Below are 24,744 nucleotides of genomic sequence, written 5' to 3'. Positions count from 1 at the left end.
ACTAAGAAAAGTACTACAACTTTGCAGCTTTCCAACCAAAAGTAGCAATTATTCTTATTTATTCAATATTTTATCCGGGAACCTTACAAGCAGAAAAAAATATTGACTCAGAGGTCTAAGTCAATAAATGTAAGCACTAAAATTATTTCACAGATATTGTAAAGATAATTTCCTAGACAAAATGCTATTAGCAACTGACATGGCTTTATGATGGTGTCTTATTAATTTGATGGGTTTTCTGCTTCACTATCTGCAAATTCTCAGCTCCTTCAACTCTAACCAGAATTTAACAAAATGAAGACAGTAATAATAATAATAAAATACATTAGACCCTGCAGATGTATTATTCTACTTACATTCAATCTGATAATGGAAGAAATCTATTGGCTGCTCAATCTATATATCTACCAAACTTTGACGAAAAATAAAAAGTTTATTTTAGGTGTGTTTCCATAATTTTCTCCCTCCCTCTCCTCTCCCTCCCTTTTTTTTTTTCAATTTTTCAGTTGTTTTTCTTAGACGTAGATGTATCTGTACCTGGGGATCATGTAAAAGCCTGCCTTTGGGTAATCTCCTCCTCCAATTTTATAAATCCATTTAATATCAAACCCGAGCATTTTTGCTTTCAAGATTGAAAAGATAGTATAAGGGTGTCCCCAAAAACATTTTCTCAAGTAGTCAAAATTACTTTTTTTAGTTCAAGAGACCCTCGATAGTTCTTCAGTTGCCCTCTGTATAGGAAGGTTTGTGACCTCAGCAAAAGACATGGTATAAGACATTTCTGCAAGTGCCACTTCCATATTGCATTAGGACCACCCACCCCTTCCTCTAACTCTATACCTTCCCAATCATTGCCTCTCCTCGAGGTCCATTTGATGATTTTTCTACCACTGTTCAACATTTAAATAAAACCACATTAAACATTTAAATGAATGCACATTGAATCACTAAATGATATTAAACATACTCATGAATGCAAATATTAAGAAGTTATGCATCTTAGAACCATCTAAAAAATGCATGTCTTCAGTAGGTCGGAATAGAAGTATCATCACAAGATAGGTCAAACACAGGCTATAAGGTTGCTGATATCACACAGACCTTCAGTCCTTACCTGGTTAACTGCATGATGACAAACAAATCAAAAGAAAAAGTCCCTAGATTCTGAATCATCTGTCTCCACGCTGCTCTGACAGCTTTACAGCTTAGGGTTTTCTTCCTGCTTACACATATTTGTCTGGCAATCCTTTGCAAGGAATGCTAGGGTTAATCTGTAACCCAGGTCACCTCCTCCTCTTTTCCAACAGCTGTTTGACAGCTCACACAGAAGAGAAAGTGCATTTTACCCTTTCAAGTAGAACCTACCCTGAATCTCCACACCAAGGCTCCCTTTACAAGGAGGTCCCTGCTCTGCTGGAGAACTGATCACGTTCTGGACCTAAAGGAAAGTACAAGGCTTTCAGCTTCAACTCTTAGGGACTGGGAGAACAGCCATCAAAGACTTCAACTCTCTTCCCCTGTTTGGCTACAGACGCTGCAGAAACCCGCAGCCCAGAAGCGCCACCCCCTCCCTGGTGGTCACCACTGGAGCTGAGAGCCCAGAAATCAGTCCTCTTTCTCTCAACCCCACCTCCAGGAAAAGGGGGTGAGCAAAATAAAAAGAGAACTTTATAGTGGCTTTAAGGTAAGGTTGTATCTGCTGAGCCTCAGACTGCGGATAACATAGCATTCCAAGCCCTGACTCCAAGTTGAAACCCAACTCACTTCACCCGACCGCCCTCCGGATTCTGTGAGTTAGTGGAAGGAGGAAAGGCATGAGTGATGATTAGCAATACTTAAACACTGATCTTAAAAAAAAAAAAAAAAAAAAAAAAGTACTTCAGCTATCCTAAGCCCTACTAAACAGACAGATAACAGCAAAGATCGGGGTTTTTAAAAAGCAGCATCCTGGGGAAGCATCGCGCGCTGTGCTTAGACTCAGCTCACGAAAATAATAAAGAAATTGCAACACAGAACGGTGTTAAGAGATTACAGAAAAAGCAAGTCTTTCTTCCACACAGAAGAGGTTTGGGAGCCCAGGAAAACTAGACAGTCGACGTTGTGGGAGGTTGAAAACCCCTTGTGAACCTCACTCTCCTGGGCTGCAAATGTCCACCGTGAGCCGCAGGGCTGAGAGCGAGCGGAGCCTGCGCCAGCGGGTCGGGACTCCATCCCCACCCTCGCACTCCCGCACCAGCACTGAGCCCTGGACCAGCCAGGCTACTAGGCGCTTTGCCCTCCACGTCCCCAGAACCCAGGAGGCTTAGATATAGCCTAGGGCTGCCGCGGAATCTCCAAGACACACTCGCCTGTTGCTAGCCCTCTGGTTAAAGCATTCTTGGCTGCAAGAGCCTGTCTCTCCTGTCAATTTCCCTCACAGAAGGCAGAGCTCCTGGTTCTAACACAGCAAAACGCACTTACCTAGACAGCGAACGTCTGTGCCTCACTGTGTCACACTGATTAAGCAGAAAACCGTCTGACTGCACTGAAAGTTTTCTCCCTTCTCTCTCTCTCTCCCTCCACCCTTGCGCAACAGCAGTAGTCCTCTAGAGAGGGTATTTGAATTGGCGAATTACACCAAAGCCTCTTTTCTTCAAATGAAGTCACGGACGCTAATGGCCCTGGCTTGTAAGGCAGGACGGACCAAACTGAACTGGCACAGACAGCAGGTAGACTAGCGCTGGGTGAGGGACGCCAAGAGGTGCGGATCACTGTGTGAGCCCCAAATCCTCTCGCACTCGGTGGGAAGCAAAGGGGAAAGCCCTGGAATCTGAGGAGGGGGAGGGAGATGGTGCGATGCTGCAGCTGGAGTACTTTTATGTCTGGAAGCTTTAAAGCCTTTTGAATTAAAAAGAAAGGAATCATTGCCTAGATTGTCGCATCAGCCATCAATGACTGGAACAGTTCTTTCCCAGAAATTAAAAAGAACACCCCCCCCCAAAGGATAAAAAAGAGTCAAAATAACTTAGGAAGGAGAGGCTTAAACAATAGATCCTCACCTCCATCCACCCCAATAAAGGGGGATTGTGCAAAAATTTGTGCTTTACAGATTATGACCATGTGCATGTTTGTGATTGATAATTACCAAACTCTTGGCCAAATGTGAAGTGAAAACCAACATTTAAATGCTCCTCAAAGCAACTCGGAGGAATGAGAAGGATCATCAGTTAAAGACCATAGAAATGTTCATAAAAGCACAAAACAGGGACCATATTAACATACTTATTAAAAAACTGAGGGCAGGGGTGGGCAAGTGTGAAGACGGAGGCAATTACATTTTTCATGTAAAGTCCCTCCCTGAATTTCAATGTGTTAGAACCCAGATAATCAGTGGCTTCTGAGAGCTCTCTTCATCTGAATGGAGACCTCCCTGACCAATTAACTGTCCCCAGCACAATTTACAAAATCTAAATGCATTGCAAAATGCTGCCTAGACAGTAACCATGATGACCAGAACAATGTGCCCAGGAACATATTGGATATTGTGTAAAGAATGATGCTCTCAAAACTCGGGACTCTTCCTGGCCATGTAGTGACATGTCAGTATGTAGGATCCTACTAAATCACTAGACACACTTAACCAAAGTCCTCTCTCAACCATTCAGTTGTTTAGGATGAGATGAACACTTGCTGACCTGGACCACCTTCTAAAGATCAGAGAGACTAGTGAACTTTCTCAAACCCATACATAGCCAGCCCTCCTTCAGAAATACCTATCCTACAGGCATTATCATAGACTAATAGAAAAAAAATACCCCCTCAAATGGCACAATGCTGTGTTCCAAGAGGGGTACATTCCTGGGAGGTGATGTCCACATTACCTGATAGAAACGTATAAGGATTGAGGAATTTCTTTTTAAAGGAGGTATTGGGGTAAGTTATTTCATGGGCTACATCCTACTAGTTCGATCATGTACTAATGGTCACACAAATAAGTATTTGCAATCTGAAATTAACTGAACAAAGAACGCAGAAAAAGACAGAGACAGAGAGAGAGAGAGTGGAGAAAAAGTAGTGCTTATTTTTTAAAAGTAAAAATTAACACAAGTAGTAAAGTACTCATCACATATAAAGAAATACTTACCAGAGGAAAGTTAATGAAGCAAGATGAGTGTGAGAGAAACATATCCACGATTCAAGGAGACATCCCATGATCTTCCAAAGCAGTGTAGAGTGGTGAGCTGCAGGAAAGTAGGAGTTGGAAACACTCAGTAGTTCCTGGTGGCATCTAATCAGGTGAAAGTCACTTATTCCAGGGGCCAAGAACCCAAAAATGTTAAAGAAGTGCTTTCTTTCTTTCTTTTTTTTTTCTTTTCTGAGAATGGTTAACAGTGGGAACCTTTCTTATGATAATCCTCAGGCAAACAAATGTACCAAACTGGAAGTACCCACAAAGTGAGGAAGCTGGGTAACCCAAGAGAACAGGATGAATAAGACAAACAGATCTCCAAAGAGAAGTGAAAGGATGTGTTGTAAACAGGAGTAGACAACTAGTGAGCTAGGCTGTAGTCATCTTCAGAGAGCAGCAGCACTGATTTAGGCTGCTGGGGATGATCCAATGAGAATTCAGGAGAGCAGCGCTTCGGAAATCCTGCAGGATCTTCCCACTCACAGTTCTTTTCAGAGTTTACCTGCACTGGGAATGTTATCATTAGGATTAATAGTATTCCATCAGTGCATTTCACTAGCACTTCCTTGGAATCCTTTCCCTTGCAGAAACTGATCCAGGCATAGTAAGAAAATCGACTTAACACACAGCCCAAATAAACCAGCAGGACCGGTCCCATTGCATTGATCTAATCCTCAGCGATTTTTTTTGCATAGACAGGGGCTGGGAGGTGAATGGTTGAAGGTCGTAGTCACTCAGAGTTTTCGAGGGCGCTATGCTTTGGAGGGTTAGCAAGATGACCAAGAGGCTGATGATGGGTTACCTAGGCGGCAGCAGCCTTCCTAGGTCCCACTTCCTCGTTAAATCATGCAGCCTGTGTTTAAGGCAATTGCTTTCAGTACTGAGCCCCTGCGCTAAAGACCATGCTACAAGAAGCTAGATGTTAGGGCAGTCCGAGAACTGTCCCTGGTCCACTGGGGGTGGGGTAGGAGGGGTGCACGAGTGGCCGTCTGTGCCATGTCTGCCTTGCATTTGATTCCAGCAGTTACCAAGCTAAACTAGAGAAAGAAATAGCTTTGTTGTGGATTGCATTGTCGAGCCATTTTCGTGTCCTGATACCGCATAAACGATCACCTGATCGCTGGATCGATTGGGTAAGATTAGCCTGATCTCTTCTCCCTTTCTCTTTTTGTGACCACCCCCTGCCATCCCTTCGCAGTTCTCTCCCTAAACCTTTCTTTCTCTGCTTCCATCCCTATCTTCTCTTCTCCTTTCCTCTCGGAAATCTACTGTCACTGGGGAACTTGCCTGTTTGAGCTTATAACACTGTAACCGATTTATTTATTTATTTATACCACGGATTGACCATCACCTCCCTTCTAAAAGTATTTTTGGGGTGGAAGATTCTGGGTCCTTATCTTTAGAGATTCTCTGAATGACCCAGAAGGTGTGTAGAGAGTACAGTCAGGTAGGAAAGTCCTTAGTTAGCCCTGGATTCCAGCTCAGTCTTGCTGAAGCTTACAAATTATATATCTGTCTGTTTTAGAAATCGAAAGAGAAGGTAGCTTGGTAATCGATTTATTTGTTGTAGAAACTGAGTTCCTGAATGGTGGAAGGGTTAATCATTTACGGAGGATAAAAATGTTCTTCATAAGTAATCTTATTTTCTGCGGTTGAAAAGGCAACACATTGCTTCTCAGCGACCCATCCCCCACTCCATTCATTTATATCCTTTCTGTATGTAAATCACGGAGGAGCTGGGTCACTGGAAATTTTCTTTTCCTCTTTCTTAGGAGAGTAGAAGCCTGCAAATGTGAAATTGGGGGCGGGGGGGGGCGCTTTGGAAACAATATCAACATTTTAAGGTCCTTCCTATCTTGTATAAAAATACTCACAGGTAAAGTATCTTTGGTTTCTTAAGGATTCCTCTCACCTTTAACTCTTTCTTTTCTGGAAATGATGTGAATTTTGGTGTAGCAGCTCATGTTAAATATACTATAAGCACACTTTAGCTAGCTCTGTTTTAAAATTAATACTGTTTCAGCTATAGTAATAATGCTATTGGTTGTTTTACCCCATCTTACAGGAAAGATAACATTAGAAATATTTTATTAAGTATGTATCTTAGTTCCAATTCGTATATCTGATCCACTGTCCCAATTGAATATTTGCTGGTCGTGATAAAGATTTCTGGCTTGCCCAAAGTCTATAGCACACCCACTTGTGAATGGTTATCTTGAAGGGAGGGCATGTACAAACTTGTGAAGGAGCTGAACAGCTCTTTGATAGTACTGCGATTATATTCTGCTAAATGTGGAGAATAACAAGTCTTGAAACTGGCATGAACTTGGATTATAAGTGCAAGCTGACGATTTTGGATCCAAAGTATTACACGATGATGCCAAATAGAAAGCATTGCAATTTTGAATTACCAAATATGTTTCACTGTCAAAACATGTATATTAATTTTTCTCTGTTGTTAATCCTAGTGTGGTACCTTATCTCCAAATTTCAATAATAAAAGATACGCTAATTAGTGTAAACATGCATGTCTTTTGCAAACATGAGGACTTCATTCTCAACATAAATATATATTGAAATTCTATTGATTAAAAACAAATTTATGATAACCATCATTATAGAAGTCTGTACTATAACATAAAGAAAGGAAGAGAGCCAAGTGCCATGCATCTGAAACAAATTGAAATATGTGTGCTCAAGTATCTGTAGTGTTTATTACTGTCAAAGACTGCAAAACACAAACATTTTGTGATGTAGCTTTCCTTTTTCTTTTCAGGATGCACACTGTCCTGAATGCTCTGACAAAGTAGAAAATTTCTTTGGTGTCTCATTGTATAACAGGATGGAGTATTTCTGTGTATCTCTGTGTTTATTACATAGGCTGACAAATTTTGCCAAGAGGACCTGAGGATACATAAAATGCTGATATCAATATCTTGAGATATGCTCACTACCAATACAGCTTAACAACTGTGTCAAATACAGTCCATACTTTCTTTCTCTGAGAACCACAGAACGCTGTCCAAGGACACTTACCTAACTGACAGTTAAGAGGAATGTGCTATTTATTTAGGACCCAGTCTGACTTTTGTCAGACAATTGAAACACAGTTTTATTTTATAGGCATCCACAGTGATGTACTCTTGTACTCTGTATTTGTAGCTGTGGTGAACTGAGGCAAGCTTAGACTGAGTATTAAGACCTTGACTCAACAAGCATTGTGTTTATGTGGTGTATATTTGTGTGTGTGTGTGTGTGTGTGTGTGTGTGTGTGTGTGTGTGTGTGTGTAATGTTCTTAACTTTTTAAAAGGCCATGAAAAGAAAAATTCATTCGATGAGTCTTAGAAACGTAAGAAAAGTTTTGTATTTTTAAAAATATTATTAATTAATTTATATGTTAGAGTAAGCTGTTAAACTATATGATTACTCAAATATACCTTCATGTAATGTCATAGACATTGTGTCCCCTGTCTTGTTTTCAGAGCAAATGTCTTTTTTACAATGCCTTGTGAATGTAAGATGTTTTGGTTCTAAGCTGAGAGGGTAGCTTCTTTCATTCCAGGGTGCTCATCTGAAGGTGCTCATTTAGTGGATTTCAAGCAAGTGATGGGTGTTCTTTGCCTTCTTGTCGTATCTTCCTTCATAGCTACAAATAAATATATTTCACATATTACCTCACTAAAAAAATCTGCCACAGCAGCATTCAAATGATTTAATGCTAGAGATGGATTGTAGAATTAGAGAAGGTTCTTCATATAGCTGGATCTGTGGATTGGTCATTCAGAGCCCCCTCTGAAAAAACAGAAACACATTCATATTCTTTTTATATTATTTGGTTGTGTGTGTGTGTGTGTGTGTGTGTGTGTGTGTGTGTGTGCAGAAGCTCACATGGGGAATCACCTTTTCCACCATGTAGGGTTCCAAGATTGACCCCTCACTTTTGGGGCTTGGTGATAAGAATTAACCCTGCTGTGCTGTCTCAACATTGTCCTCAAAATAAATACAGAAATCATGCTGCAGGTTGCTTACACAGAAAGTATCTATATGTCATGTTATTTTTAATATTAAATCTAAGTTATAAGAAAATATAAAATTAAGAACCCATTAAGGAAAATTTTATATATGTATATGAACTGGATATGTAAATATGAATATATATTATTACTTACAGATGAAATTTGACACAAATTTATGCATGCATATTTGTCCTCACTACAATATTGAAGTTTACTTACTTTAGTCTCCTTGCTGTTTACTTTGTCTTCAGAGCTTTCACATCGAAAGTATTCGAAGTTGCTTTAGTACCTCTGTTTATAGTAATTTTCACATTTAATTTATAAGATCAAGATGCTGTTAAATAAACTGATTAAGTGTATTGAATCTCAAGTAAAAAAAAATTGGTACTAGCCCGTTTATAAAGATAATTTATTCTGTTCTCTCACACTAATGAAGAAGTTAAGAACTAAAGGTGACTTGGTTATTATCAGCATATGCCACGGAGTAATCTAGGGGACCCGAGATGCATCTTCTGGGCTTTTCAGCTACTGTGAATTCTATAGCAACTGAATCCTTCAGTAGTTCTTACAGGAGTTATCATTTGAGATTATGATAGAGAATCAGTGGAAGGAAAGAAAAACACTACAAAGACCAATAATGTGCAGCTAGCGATGTCAGAACATGTAGGAAGTTACTGTCTATATTTCTGTTCCAACTGACGCTATAGATACTCCTCTGCCCTCCCCCAAATGAGGAGTAAATATTTGACATCATAATTCTGGTTTCTCATGGAGTTCCTTCAACATTCTGTGTGTTCTATGTTCTTTAGGCAATCACACTCTCACAGTATAAACTGTGGAAAGTCATGCTGCGTGCAATATAATACTCCACTAAGTTACATTCAATTTACCTCTTAAATTTCTAATCTACATGGAAAATGGGACTCTTGCAAAGAGAAAAACAACCTAATAATCCACATATAGAACACATGTGACCTAGAAATTTTCTCATAATCAAAACATGCAGAACATTACTATATTTTATTACATTAATAAAAAACTTTCCAATTTATAACAATATAACAAAAGCTTAGTCATTCAAATTGGAATTTTATAAAAAGCAGAAATCCATAAAAGTTTACTTCAATCTTTTATGTATGACAACATTTGAATATTTCATGCAATTATTTATATATTTATTCATTCAGCAAACCTAAAGTGAATATGAGTATCAATATCCATTTGCCAAATGTTCCTTATGAAATATATAGGAAAAAAATAATAACAACAAAAATAACAAAAATGAAATCTAAACATTTTTAAATGCCCATGCTATTCCCTTACCAACTTAAAATGTTCAAGCTGAAATAATCATTATGACATATGGAACCATTGTTAGCAACAATTGTTGAATAAAGTTTGCCCTGCTATACATGTTTGTGTGCTCATACCAAGTTTTTACACTAGTATAGTTGGTATAGAGCTGACTACATTTCCAATAACATTTCCGTCAACTATTGTTTCCACACTTGGAAAAAATAAATCCCAACTGGGTTTCCCTCATGTTGTTTCTATTGTTCTTACTCCATATTCTTAATATCTATCACAGTACTCAATGTAGAGTAAAAACTCAATAAACTTAAAAGTTGCAACTAAGTAGTACATTAAACTCTACCATTTTAAATAAAGCTTGTATTTAATTTACCTATTTATGTACAAATAGTGAATAAAGCATTATATTTCAAAATATCTTTATAATATTTGTTATATATTGCCCCAGTGATTCAATTTAGAAATCACTCCTCATAAGCAACTCTGGATTATTACTGTGTTATTAGGCATGTTAGTAACTTGATCTTTTTGTCATTGTGCAAAGTATATGCATATTTAAAATCGAGAAGTGAAGTGTAAGAAAATGGAAAATCTGTTACTAAATTTTGTCTTAATCTGTCTTCTCAGGGTGCTGTGATAAAACATCATATGTTGGATGTCTTGGACAACAGAATTTTACTTTTCCCATCATAGGGACTAAAAGTCCCAGGTAAAGTTATATGTAAAAGTGGTCCTTTGAAGGAGTGTACTTTCTGGTTTGCAGTAGAAGTCTTACTGCATACTTCTATACCCTTTTCCATTGGTACACACAAACACACACACACACACACACACACACACACACACACACACACAGTTAGAAAGCAAAGTAGAAAAACAGAAGGATAAAAGACAACACTCTTTCTTAATTCCTTGGCCACAATCTACAATGACTGGCCTTCCAAGGACCATCACACTAGAAATTTTATTTCTATGACACAGTAAGACCAGTCTCTTACAAGACCACTAGATTCACTAATGTGACAGTGAAAGCCCTCTAGGTCTCAACGAGTTACAAGAACAATGGTCAATAAAGGATTGCTGAGAGCATGAGCAACAGACTCCCCCAGGGAAGAGCATATCAACTGGTTATCAAAGGCTGGAGGTCATCCCCGAGAACATACTTACAGATAACATTACACAGACAGAGAGTTGTATTTAAAAAATATATATATGTGAGCATCCACGTCTGTGTTTGCTAGGCCCCGGCATAGTCTCACAAGAGACAGCTATATCAGGGTCCTTTCAGCAAAATCTTGCTAGTGTATGCAATGGTGTCAGCGTTTGGAGGCTGATTACGGGATGGATCCCCGGGTATAGCAGTCTCTAGATGGTCCATCCTTTTGTCTCAGCTCCAAACTTTGTCTCTGTAACTCCTTCCATGGGTGTTTTGTTCCCAGTTCTAAGAAGGGGCAAAGTGTCCTCACAGTCAGCTATTGGATGGATCACAGGGCCCCAATGGAGGAGCTAGAGAAAGTACCCAAGGAGCTGAAGGGGTCTGCAACCCTATAGTTGGAACAACAATATGAACTAACCAGTACCCCAGAGCTCTTGTCTCTAGCTGCATATGTATCAGAAGAAAGCCTAGTTAGCCATCATTGGGAAGAGAGGCACATTGGTCTTGCAAACTTTATAGGCCTCAGTACAGGGGAACGCCAGGGCCAAGAAGTAGGAGTGGGTGGGTAGGGGAGTGGGGGGAGGGTATGGGAGACTTTTGGGATAGCATTGGAAATGTAAATGAACAAAATACCTAATAAATTAATATATATGTGCAAACAAAATTATTTGTAAAATAACAATTTTTGAAAAGAGAGGCTATTAATTTGAAAATAAGAGCAAGAAAATACTATATTGAGGGTTTTTTGAGGGAGATGTTATCATTATATTATAATCTCTAAAATAAAAAAATTACTGAGATGTCATTGACTTTTTTGTTAATTATTATTTTAATAATTTTTTGTATTTGTGTACGTGTGTGTGTACCTGTGTGTTTGTGTGTGTGTGTGTGTGTGTGTGTGTGTGTGTGTGTGTGGGGGGGATCATGTGTTGTGTGTGTGCGATTCCAGATGCTCTGGATTACCCTGGAACTAAAAATTCATGGTTTTGTGTCTAGTCTGACACTGGTACTGGTAATAGACCTCAGGATGTCTATAAAAGCATTATGCACTCTTAAGCAGTACACCAGTTCTCCAGCCTGACTGACTGACTTTTATACACCATCTTGCATTTCTTCCAGTGTTAGAAAGCAGAATTTAAAATGATTAATTTTAAGTGATTTTGCTAATAATATTAGTATGTTATGTAACAATAAATTATTCACTTGCTTCTCAGAAATAAAATATTTTCATAGAAAAATAACATACTATAATATAATGATCCAAAATTTTAAGGCTAGTTTATGCAAAAATTTTTGCAATTTGGGATTTATAAGATTAACAAATTTTTTTTCAAATCATTATATTAGTTACTTAACACCTAATAACTACTCAATAGTGTTATGACTAAAATATATTCATCACCCAGGGAATAATATAAATAGGTATATATCGTGCTATCTATTATAAATATAATTGTATGATATACAAGGTAACAAAAAATCAAATATAAGAATATTACAAAAATAGTGAACCAAAACATCTTAAGGTCTTTTATACATATTTACTTAAAAATATGCAGAACCTAAATCTCAATAAAAATGTGAATGTTGTATTTCATGACAAAAATAACCTTCCAAAGTTTATAGTATACATCTTGTAATGTATGGGTCCTCTTGTTTCTAATTGGGACCCTCAAAGGGCGGGGGGGGGGACTGGGTATGAATCAGAAAGGATATTAAGAAAGTATAACGGGGACTGGAGAGACGCCTCAGTGGTTAAGAGCTCTTTCAAAGGTCCTGAGTTCAAATCCCAGCAACCGCTTGGTGGCTCACAACCATCCACTATTAGATCTGACACCCTCTTCTGGTGCATCTGAAGACAGCTACAGTGTACTTACATATAAAAAAAAGCATTGACTGCTCTTCCAGAGATCCTGAGTTGAAAAGAAGAGAAGAAAAGAGAAGAGAAGAGAAGAGAAGAGAAGAGAAGAGAAGAGAAGAGAAGAGAAGAAAAGAAAAGAAAAGAAAAGAAAAGAAAAGAAAAGAAAAGAAAAGAAAAGAAAAGAAAAGAAAAGAAAAGAAAAGAAAAGAAAAAAGAAAGTATAACGGCTAGAGTTAAATGGAGTTAGGCAAGCCAGGTCGTTCTGACTGAGAACATTATGGAATCCAGAAATGAAATGAACCAAATCTTTAGAGCTTCTAGAAGCAATGTGCCCATTTAGATTTTTGAAGACAAAAACAAACAAATTAGTCCCCCCTCCAAAACAAAACAAAACAAAACAAAACCCACTGATTTCTACAAATTGATTAAATAGTTAAGAATATATATGATTGCATTACTTTATTTCAAATATAGTAGTTTTCATACATCTTTATTCATGTTCAAAGTACTATCCACATAGCAGATAAATATAGTAAGATGTGAGACAGACAGAGAACAAGAGAAGGGACAAAGAGAAAGACAGAACTGTCTTCAGTTCATTCAAGAATGGAGTTTACCAGACACTTTTACATTATACAATCAAAAAAGCTAACTGAACATTTACCTAATTAGGATGCATCATTAATTATAGTGTCTTATGAACTCTGTAGGCCTTTCACCTCTTTAAGGAAAACAAGGAGAAGCTGAACTGCCAGATTGCTAATTCTCTTGGTAGCTCTAAGTCTCCTTAATGCTTCTGCTTTCTTTCCTCGTGAAATAGATACCTTGTAGGATAATGGAAATTAGTCCTTTAAAATTAATATATAGTTTTGGTTCTGTGGAAAAACTATAAATTTATGGAGAAAAATATTTTTCATTCCATATTTATGGGAAAAAGAATGTCTAAAAGGCTATTTGACAAATATTTATTGATAATTAATTCAATATTTCCTATGAATAACATCCTGTAGAGAAAATGGGAATTTTAGTCTTACAAGGACATAAAAATAATTTATAGTACTTTAGCTCTAGTTGCAGAATAAGATAAGTAAATTGATAAATATGAACAATTTTTCCTCCACTCTGTATTTCATCTATTTCTTTAATAATCCATTTTTAAGAAAGAAGAAATAAACCAAACACATGTTTATATCATTTGTAGGTCAAGGGCTTCTTAGGAGGGAAAAAAGCTAAAGGAGAAAATTAAAGGGAAAGTCACTAAATAGACTATAAATACTAACAAAACCATTCCATCAACAATTAGAGAAAATAATAACCCTTGAATCAAATATTACTGTTTCTATAAGTATTTGAATTTCTTTGCCTACCATTTAAAGCCATAGCTTGAAATTTCTTAGACCTTAACAAGAAATAGTTGGAGTAGAATATAAGCTTTTTTCCATGTATGGTGAACGCTATAAACAAGAAATCAAGATAAATTAAAGTTTTATTTCTTTGTTTGTTTTCATAGAGTTCAGATAAGTTACTACAATGGCCATAGTGTTCTAATTCACATGGCTTCAGTGATTGAGAAAGATATCCTCTCATGGCTAAGCACTGCTCTAAATCTTTAAACATTTTGTGCTTGATTTGGCAAATGTAGGTAAATCTCTTAGGAAATTTGATGGAAACTCAAAGTCCACTAGTCAAATTATTCACAGGACCACTGTAGTATGCATGCTGTGATCCAGCTGTGGTTCAAAGTCCTCTTTTTCTTCCCTCAGGGTGTTCATGTATGCTGCCCCCACACTAGAAGGATGAACCAAAGTTAGGAATCAGTGGCATTCAGGTTAGAGGCTTCTGTGTATGAGTGTGTGAGTGTGTGTGGCCAGGGGAGGGAGTGGGGGTGGCATGTCCTGAGGATTTTAATGTTATAGTTCTCTTTTTAGATGATACTCAATGAAACAGCTTTTAAAAACAATGTTCAGTGAAGTAGGTGGTACACTGCACTTTATTCATTCAGGGTGACCAAGGGATATAATGAATCTTGGGGAGTGGGAAGGGGATTTCAGAGTGAATGCAATGAACAATGGCTGGAGCTTAATATTCAGTGAATGCCTCATTTGTGTGGATAGGCATTTCAGGAATCCCAGGTCCTGGTTGGGAGGTCCTTATAGGGAGAGAGGAAGTTGAACTTGCATGCTTGCCAAGCATGACCTTCCTCAGGTAGAGGGTTTGTGTGTGGAGTTGTGGGTTGGGTGAGGTAGGGAGTATAATCCAGCTCTTCAGACAAGTAGAGAAGGGGAAGCTCTTTTGGAAAAAGGGAGTCCTCTACTTTGTGTCAAGCACAGAGGAGCTGTCTAGTCACTGTAGATTTCAACTCTAAGTTGCAGGGTTTCCCAACAGACCACACCTAGCTGCAAAGAATTCTTAACAACAGGAGCTGTTCTTCATGTCTGGGAAGATAAAGGCAATAGAGAGGAAGCAACATGCTACATTGACTTGATCATTCCAAAGTATTTTTCTAAATGGTTAAAGCACAGATTGCATATTTAATATAAAGAAAGGAATTTACAGAATTTACAGTGAATAAGAAGGCAGAAGGTTTAATAGAAGGGGCCAGTACGTAACAAGGAAAAACAGATCATTCTATAAACTACCAGATTTATAAATATTTACTTTTCAAGCAAATGTATACCTATTTTCCCTAATTATTCTCACAAATTCCCCTGTATTATTCAACTAGATATCCACATGCTAATAATACCAACAATGAACAAACATATATACAAATTTTAATCTAAATACTGACATTATATATTTCACAAAATCTTTCTCAAAACAGTTCCATGACTGAACATAAAAGCATAATCTATAAAAATACGAGAAAACAATGAATAAAATACCTAGATGATCTTGCATTTAGAAAACAGTTTTGATATAATAAATAATTCCTGAAAAATAGTAAGTTGTACATTATTAATATTAAAAGCCCCTTTATAGTTAAGAAGTGAAAGGATAGAAAGAAGCACACTTCCAAAACACATATATGCTAATGGTTAGTGTTAAAATATACATGAATTATATAAAACTCAGCAGTAATAAAAAAATCAACTGAAACTAGACAAATGCTTTGAACAAAAACTTCACCAAATATGATAGATAGGCTGGTAGCTTCAATCTCTCCCTCTCTCTCTCTCTCTCTCTCTCTCTCTCTCTCTCTCTCTCTCTCTCTCTCTTTCTCTCTTTTTCCTGCCTGCAAATTTGCAATATTCTCTTCTCAGAAACATCAGGGTCTGCAATGGAGTTAGGATGGAAAACAGAGATCTTAGCAAAGACTTATATCAGAAATTTAACGTGTTCTTTGAGAGTTAGGAAACAAAAAAGCTGAAGAAAGAACAGTATGTAAGTCTAAAAATGTGGCAGGGGATTTGAAATCTAACAGACTACTCTTGGGTAGGAATTGGACACCTCTCAATGGAATGACAAAGACAATGCAGATCTTATTTTGTAGACTTCAGTGTTTGAAACTTCCAAATACCAAGAGTTTCCCTCTATAAGGAGGTGCCTCACCTGACTCTTTAAATATGTGAATTACCTTACCTTATGGACAAGAAGATTTAATTGATTCCAATCTATAGCATTATGGAGTCCTATAGAAAATAATTTATTTAATCAAAAGACGAGGGGTAAAATCTGGGATAATTTGAAGTTAACAATAGTAATAGTAATAATAATGAAACTTGAAGTTAATAATAGTAACAACAAAACAGTATGGGAGAATTTGGTACATACCACAAAATTTATTTAGAGGCTAGGTAAATATGTTCAGATAGTAAATCAATCTAAAAACTGTTCACAAAATTACATAATTTGTATTTGCCTGAAATTCATGTTTGGGAAATGCTTGGGAGTCATCTCCATGTAATATGTTAACATTCTTCATAGTCATAGGGTCACATGATCATTATGAATGAATGAATGTTATTGAGATGTTGCGGCCTTCTTTAGCTAAGAATGCTAAGTCCTGCAGTCATTTCAAGAGAGTACTCTCCAAGACATCCTTCTTGGGATTTAAGTACAATTACAAGTCATGTAACAAATACTTGAAAATTTGTTATTTGATGTAAAGTGACTGTACTGGGTGGTCAGAAAAAAAATCAAAGTGAACCCCATTTCTTTTTTTCCAACCTGTTCTATGAAATTGGTGACTTATTTCATGAATCATAAAATAAGCAAATGCCGGAATAGGAGATATTTACTTTGTGGCTCATAGATTTGCTAGAGGATTGTTGACAGATTCCTAAAGCAGATGTATTTGTTATTATCTAGCATTGACAACATGTGCTGTGAAATTTGGAAGAATAACATTTTTTTGAAATGTTGCTCTTTGAAGATGTTTGGAATTTTTTTAAGAGCATGAAGTACACTTGTGATAGAAAAAATAATAGAAAAAAAGCTGGTATTAGAAGATGTTTAGAATTTATTTATTTATTTTTTTTCAAAAGGTGATCCAAAAGGCCTATAGCACCTCTATCCAGAAGTCAAGTACACTAGCACTTCTTTGGGAAACACTTCTTTGGTGATTTGGGGGAAAGTTTAATTTGATGAAGTAAGAATATGAAGTAAATATATATATATATATATATATATGTGTGTGTGTGTGTGTTTATATTTAAATATAAACATAGACTGCTGGCTCTGTACCAGGGGCTGGGTCCATCACATTCCATCCCTACTATGGCCATGAAGGACTTCACAGATCATTTTTAGGGGATATGGCCAGGAGCAGCGCACCTGGGTCTTTAGGTAGAGCTATTCACAATTTTCTGGTATCTGTCTAGAAAACAATCCATTTTGTTTAGATTTAGCAGTTTTGTGAAGTACAGCCATTTGAAGTATGACCTGATAATTTTAAAAATTTCCTCAGTTTCTGTTGTTATGTTTTCCTTTTCGTTTCTGATTTGGTAAATTTGGACATTGTCTATGTGCCTTTTAGTTAGTTTTCCTAGGGGTTTTCTACATTGTTGATTTTCTCAAAGAAACAGGACTTGGTTTTGTTGGTTCCTTGTATTGTTTTCTTTGTTTCTAATTAATTTATTTCTAAACTAAGTTTGACTATTTCCTGCCATCTACTCTCTTTGATGTGTTTGCTTCTTTGTGTTCTAGACCTTGCAGGTGTGCTGTTAAGTTACTTGAATGAGATCTCTCCAACTTCTTTATGCGATCAGTTATTGCTATGAAGTTTCTGCTTAGCACTGCTTTTTGTGCCCTATAAGTTTGGGTTTGTTGTGGCTTCATTTTCTTTGAATCCTGACCCGTCCAGCAGGTCCAGTTATTCGAGGGTCTCGAGGGGACCTTCTCCTAAGAACCAAATGGGAGGTAGAGAGAAGAGAACATTGTGCAATGAAGGACACACAGAAGCAGTCTGAGTAGCATCAAGGTTCCACTGTATTAGCAAGGCTCAAGGTTTAAATGCACAAGCAAAAGGGGAAGTACTTCTCAGCAGGAGGAATGGGGCAGCGGAAATTTTTCTTTTGGCGACTACACAGGGAAGCAGGAGTGGTGCATCAGTGGCCCGCTTTTGACCCCCTTTTCTTCTGGGGGCGGGGGAGAGGCCCACGGGGGAGAGGCCCAATTCAGAGATCATGACAATAGTGTTGTCTTAATAGCTCCCAACAGAATCCTATAGTTTTTAATTTCTTTCTTTCTTTCCTGACCAAGTGATTGTTGAGTAGAGCATTACTCAATTTCCATTAGTATGTTAGCTTTTTGTTTTGTTTGTTTGTTTGTTGTTGAAGACCAGCCTTAAACCATGATCATCTGATAATATGCAAAGGGCTATTTCAATCTTCTTGTATCCTTTGAAGCCTGCTTTCTGGCCAATTATATTGTCAATTTTGGAGAAGATTCTTTGTGGAGCTGAGAAGAACGAATATTCTTTTGTTTTGGGTGAAAGGTTTTGTAGATATCTGTTAGATCATTTCATGCATGACTTCTGTTAGTTTCACTTTGTCTTTGTGTAGTTTCTGTTTCAATGACCTGTCCATTGGTGAGAGTGGGGTGTTGAAGACTCCCACTGTTATTGTGTGGGGTTCAATGTATGTTTTGAGCTTCAATAATGTTTCTTTCCATCTCATACCTTATTCCCACCCCTCCTATTTACTCACTTCTTCCCTTTCTAATTCATGATCTTTCTCCTTCCATGTAAATAAATATGTACACTTATATGAAATATATTTGGAGCAGGGGCTGGACTGGGTCCCCAATGTCACTTATTTTATGCATTTTGACTTTCTATGCTGAGCTCCTCCATTTGTTATAAAATGAAATTTCTTTGATGCAGAGTTTGAGCTCTACATTCTGTGGATATAACAATAGATATTTAGTATATAGTTGGGAAATTCACTGGTTTACATAGTGGTCCTAGTAAGATCTCCTCTATGTTCTATGACCTTTCTAGCAAGAAGTAGTTCAGTGTGGTTGTAGTAGCTTCTATCTGCTACAGAAAGAAGCTACTTGGATGAATAATAAGAGGTTTGGTCTGTTTGTTTGTTTATTTGTTTGTTGATTGATTAGCCCAGAAAGGAGTCCTCCCTCACTATTGATGAAAAATGTTTGCAGCTACTATGATTGTGAGTGTGGACAAATTCCAAAAAGCTAAAAGGAGATCCTCATGCCCCCATCACTCCTAGTCAGATGCCCAAAGGAAACAACATCCAATTGCTTACATACTTATTCAGTCATGTTTATTGCCTCTGTGTTCACAATACCTAGTAAATGGAAACAACCCAAATGTTCTTCAATTATTGAATGGCCTATATAAATATAGCACAAATACATAATAATATTCCCCTCAACTGTCAAGAGAAATATAACCATGACATTTGTAGGTACATGGTTAAAACTGGAAGATATGCTTAAATGAGGAACACGGACATAGAAAGAAAAAAAAAAGCACAAGTTTTCTCTTGTTTGTAGCCCATAGTTCTGAGTCTTTAGATGGGAGTGCATCATCTGGAGTAACAACAGACAACAGTATTATAAAATGGGATGGAGGGCTCACTAGAGAGGCAGTTAGATAACTGGTGCTACGAAGTGAGCAATGGAAAAGGGCAAGGTGCTATATCTAGGGAGGAGGGCAGAAGGGCAATATAGAGGGAAGGAAAGGCAAAACAGATGAAGAACACTAAAGATGACTGAAAAAATAGGAAAACATATTGTTTTAATTTCATTTAAAATACATGCATATGTGTTTATATAGTATGAATAATTTACGTAATATCATGACACTTAATGTGAAAATGCTACCCCTAAGTGCCATAGACTCCCTAACAAAAGCCCCAGGGCTATGCATGGTGAAGCTCTATTTAAGGTTCTTTTTAGAGAGATGCAAGAGACACTGTCAACAAATAAATGCTATTGCTATTGTCCTTGGATGCCTCTCGGTACTTGACAGAAAGTCCCTGTAATGAGGACAGTGTATACTATGGTGATATAACTTGGAGAAATCCACCTAGAACTGACCAAGGAGCCACCTCCCTGAGGATTAGCTCTCATAGTATCAGAAGGTGCTGTGCAAGCTGTTATGGGAGAAGAGAAATCAATAGCCCTGAGCTTGAAGCTAATGTGTGAAACAAAAGTAGCGACTACAGACTGGAGACGGATAGAAGGAAACTGCTCTGTGGCAGGTCCAGTGGCATCTGTTTGCCTCACCTTTTCTCTGATTGCTTGTTTTGACTTTCAGAATATCACTAATTTCAGTTCACTTGTACCAAGTTTTCCCTGTGATTTTATATTTGTCATTGTACATTGTGAAAGATAAATATATATATAACCTTGTCCAAAGAAAGAGAGAAAGAAAAAGAAAATAACTCAGCCTTATGGTGTTAGGGAAATGCAAATAAGAGGTCATTGAAACATGAGCATGTCTGTTACAAAAACTAAATTAAAATAAGCGAGAAGCAAATTATGAAAGGAGGCATAATAAATGCATTGTTTTTTTTTGCTGGTATGGAAAATGACAGGCATTTTGGACAACAGTTTGGCAAATTCTCAAGAAATTCACTATAGTTTTGCCATTGTGTTAAACAACGACATCCTTTGGTACTAGTTTAAATACATGCACAGAAAATATCTGTGACATTTTTCTCAATAGCTACAATTTGGCAGCACAGAAGGTATCCTTCAAAAAAAAAAAAAACCTGAATACAGATGCATGCTATCTCAATCTAATATTATGTAATGCAGTGAGCAAATATGTGGGCCACCATGCTCATTAATATATGGAGAAATTTTAAATGAATTTCATTTAGTGATAATGATACATGCTATTTGATTGCACACACATGCCGTTTTGGAAAGCACAAACTACAAGGACAGAAAACTGTCAGGGATTGATTAGTAGTCAAGTTTTGTTGGAGACAGTGGGAAAGAATACAACACACAGGTAGTGGATCTTGGAGGATGCCTAATCTGTCCAGTGGCTAACTCTTGATCTGCATGGTCTCTGAAGAGCTAATGATACTTAATTTAACACTATTTCTTTAAATACAGCATTGCTACTCAGACATAACATCATTCGATAGATCTCCTGTGATTAAGGGAAAGTCTAGTCCAACCTCAAGTAACCAGGGTTTGAGCTGAATTATTATTTTTTAATTATTTTTAAATTCTATATGTAAAGTGTTTTCCTTCTCATTTGTGAATGTACCTTGTGCATGCCTTGTACTTGTGGAGGCCAGAAAAGACATGGAGACATGGGATACCTTGGATGTGGAGTTATGGATGGTTGTGAGTGTCCATATATATGGGTATTTCCAAGCCAACTCAGGTCTGCTGTAAGGGCAGGCAGTACACTTAACTACTGAACCACTTTTCCATCTCCTTAGCTAAAATTCTTCTATGGTCTATTTCTTTAATTTATATGTGATTAGATCAACTACTCAAGGTTTTTTGTTTTGTTTTGTTTTGTTTTGTTTTGTTTTGTTTTTTTCCTGTTTGAAATTGTTTGCTTCTACTTACCTCCAAATGCCTGCCTCCACACTTGCTTTTTTTGTAACCTTCCAGAATCCATGAACCCCTCTATTCTGAAATCTTACTTTGCATTGTAACAACCTTTATAATGAGATATATTCAAAATTTGCACTTCACCCCAATCATTTCTAGTACCTGTTCACCTCCATCTCCCCATAGTTCAATAAAATAAAATAAAATAAAATCCACTCTTGATGCCATCATTAAAAAGATTTTTGAAAGAATAATGTTATGGTGTCTCTCTTTCGATCAGAGTATTGATAGTAACCTGGAAGATATTCCTTGACTGATGATTGTAAGTTCCTTATACAACTGTAGAATGTTGCTCAGCAGCACTAACTTGTAAATATTGAAAGAAGTTTCAATTGTAGCCATATTCTCTTTCATTTTCTCAAAATTCTTTGCAGTTATCCTTCAATTTCCACACCAAATATTTAGCTCAAAAATAAATGTGAGTGTCCAATCTAATTAGTCACTTTCATCTACTCTAATTGACTTCTACAGGTTATAATTGAAATTCTGTAACTATTCATGCTTTTATTCACACTATTGTACATTGTCATATAATACAGATAATTAAACACTTAAATTACTAATAAGAGGGCAAATTTAGTATTGATTGGAAAGGAAATGAGATTCTGGTTTTCAAAGTAAGAAATTATTTTCTCAAACATAAAATATATATTTACCATGTATTATTTATAATTCATGTTTTAGTTTTTTATTTTGCCTTTCATTACAACTTTAATTATAAATATGACACAATATATACATTAAATTTCTTCCATGTTCCATTGGGTTTTTATTACATTAATATACTGAAAACAAGATCCTCAAATAAAATCAAAGAGATATTTATAGATATTTTAATGACATAATATGACATTTTTTAGTTAAACAGTAGTAAACAAAGTAATATTACTCAATTTTTAATTAATTATTTAATTTATTGTGACTCTCTTTCTTTCCAAGGTACAACACATATGGGTGAGTAATATCCCTAGAACTGGAGTTACAGACAGTAGGAAACTACAATGTAGGTGCTAGGAATTGACTCGGATCCTCTGCAAGAGCATCCAGTGCTCTTAACCAAAAAACCTTCTCACCAGCACCAACTAGCAAAATAGTTTCTAAAATTTATACTAAACTTATCAATTGCATTTAAATAGTTTGAAGAAGCTGAGAAAACTTGATATTTGTTCATTAAATATAATACAGCATTTATTATAGAACATGAGTTAGTATTTTCTTGACTGATTATAGGGAAAATGCGTGATACATCAATGGTCAGACACATATCTGTGTACAATTTGATACATACACATTAAAAAGAATGTGATATTTTAATGGGTTCATGGTGAATAAACTACTGGCTATGAATATTAAGAAGTCTTTGTGCATATTTTATTGGATATTTTATTTGTTTATATGTCAAATGTTATCCCCTTTGCCAGTTTCCCTTCTGTAAATCCCCTAACCCATCCTCCCTCCCCCTGCTTCTATGAGGGTGCTCCACCACCCACCAACTCACTCTCATCTCACCACCCTGGCATTCCCCTATACTGGAATATCAAGCCTTCACAGGACCAATGGCTTTTCTTCCCATTGATACCTGATTAGGCTGTCCTCTGTTACATATGCATCTGGAGCCATGGGTCCCGTCATGTATCTTTGGTTTAGTCTCTAGGAGTTCTGGAGGTTCTGGTTGGTTGATATTGTTGTTCTTCTTGGGGTTTCAAGCCTCTTCAGCTCTTTCAGTCCTTTTTCTAATTCCTCTATGGGGTCCCTGTGCTCAGTCCAATGGGTGGCTGCAAGCACCCACATCTGTATTTTTCAGGCTCTTGCAGAGCCTCTCAGCAGACAGCTATATCAGCCTCCTGTCAGCAAGCACTTCTTGGCATCCTCAATAGTGTCTGGGTTTGGTGACTGTATATGGGATGGATCCCCAGTCTTTATGTATTTTAATAATGAAATTATGTTTAAATAAAAGAAAACTTCTTCTTAAATATCATTAGTAAAATTTCTGGTCAGTAAATAATTGGCTCATAGACAAGAGTGAACAAGAATTCATTGTGACATTAATAGTCAACAAAAACTGATATTTATTTATCCACGTTACAAGCATAGTACTTTTTTAAAAAAATACATGTGTACTGGCCAGTTCTGAGATATTTAGAAAAGAGGGCTCCTCAGTTGAAATGCTACCATAAAATTCAGCTGTAAATTATTGTCTCAATTAGTGATCTCCTCAGTTGGAATATTGCTATGTATTTGAACATCTTGAAACAATCAAGAGAATAGAATTGGAGTAATATAAATAATGCAATCGTGTGTTAATGTGATGGGGATACCATAGCAAATTACCATAGCATGTGGGGTTTAAACAACAAATATTTTAGGTCGGAAAAATATAAAATCTTAAATAGCCAGCTTAAACAGAGACTGGTAAGGTTTTTCTTCTAGGGTTGTTGCTGTCACCACCCCTTTTTTCTGTGCCATTTATAGGATGGACAGAAACGCTCCATCATATTTTTTGTCATCTCATCAGGTTCCTTTTCCACCTTTTTATTTCATAGAAAACATTAGTTTTATTGGATATGTCTAAGCACTTGTGATCATAATAAGCCTTTTTAAAGACCGTTTCTCCAATATGATATCTTAGCTAACATTTCACCATATGTGATGTATAGGACAACATTTCAGCAGAATGTTTACAGATCTCAGAATGAATGGTAATTTAACATCATATCTAAGATGTTGTTACAGACGTTGGATGTTTATATCATCAGTCTTTCCACATCCTCCTCTCTCTTTTAAGAATAAACAATGTTTAGAAGAGTATCCATAAAAAGAGCTCAGGAAATAACAGTTTTCTATCAAGTGCTCTTTAAGAGTTATGTACCGCCCTTTCAAAATAAAAAATAATAAAAAAGAATTATATATCATTATTAAGAAAATCAGAATTAAAGTGTTCAATGCATTAAATAGGTCAACAAATGCTACATAGTTATGTAGAACAATGGTAAAAAGTTCCAACTCTCTCATCTTTCTTCTTGAGAAAATTCCTGACATAGACATACTAAATGGAAGGACTCTTTTTCTTTGTTTTGTTTTGTTTTGTTTTTCGAGACAGAGTTTCTCTGTATAGCTCTCGTTGCTCTGGAACTCACTTTGTAGACCAGGCTGGCCTCGAACTCAGAAATCCCCCTGCCTCTG

At 36.7% G+C, this 24,744-nt stretch overlaps 1 protein-coding gene and 1 long non-coding RNA gene across 10 annotated transcripts in view; one reads left to right on the top strand and one right to left on the bottom strand.

The window, feature by feature from the left end:
- Positions 1-4,572, bottom strand: part of Brinp3 (bone morphogenetic protein/retinoic acid inducible neural specific 3) — a 406,844-nt gene extending 402,272 nt beyond the window's left edge. For 2 of the 7 annotated variants that reach the window (NM_001145807.1, NM_001357572.1), the window contains exon 1: positions 2,461-2,514. The gene's annotated coding sequence lies outside the window, so the exon portion shown is untranslated. Of the gene's footprint in view, positions 1-1,114; positions 1,439-2,460; positions 2,820-4,123 lie in introns of those variants that run through there. The other 5 variants (NM_001357571.1, XM_006529367.4, XM_006529368.4 and 2 more) reach the window with 5 other exon arrangements.
- A 466-nt stretch (positions 4,573-5,038) lies between these two features.
- Gm29514 (predicted gene 29514) overlaps positions 5,039-24,744 on the top strand; it is a 68,270-nt gene continuing 48,564 nt past the window's right edge. Inside the window, exons 1-2 of one of the 3 annotated variants that reach the window (NR_166159.1) lie at positions 5,039-5,301; positions 14,277-14,341. This is a non-coding gene — a long non-coding RNA (predicted gene 29514). Of the gene's footprint in view, positions 5,302-10,123; positions 10,206-14,276; positions 14,342-24,744 lie in introns of all 3 variants that reach the window. The other 2 variants (NR_166158.1, NR_166160.1) reach the window with 2 other exon arrangements.

This window comes from Mus musculus, chromosome 1 (assembly GCF_000001635.26).
Source record: "Mus musculus strain C57BL/6J chromosome 1, GRCm38.p6 C57BL/6J".
NCBI lineage: Eukaryota > Metazoa > Chordata > Mammalia > Rodentia > Muridae > Mus > Mus musculus.
The sequence above is the reverse complement of the archived record's forward strand: the minus strand, read 5'-3'. Positions and strand labels throughout refer to the sequence as shown.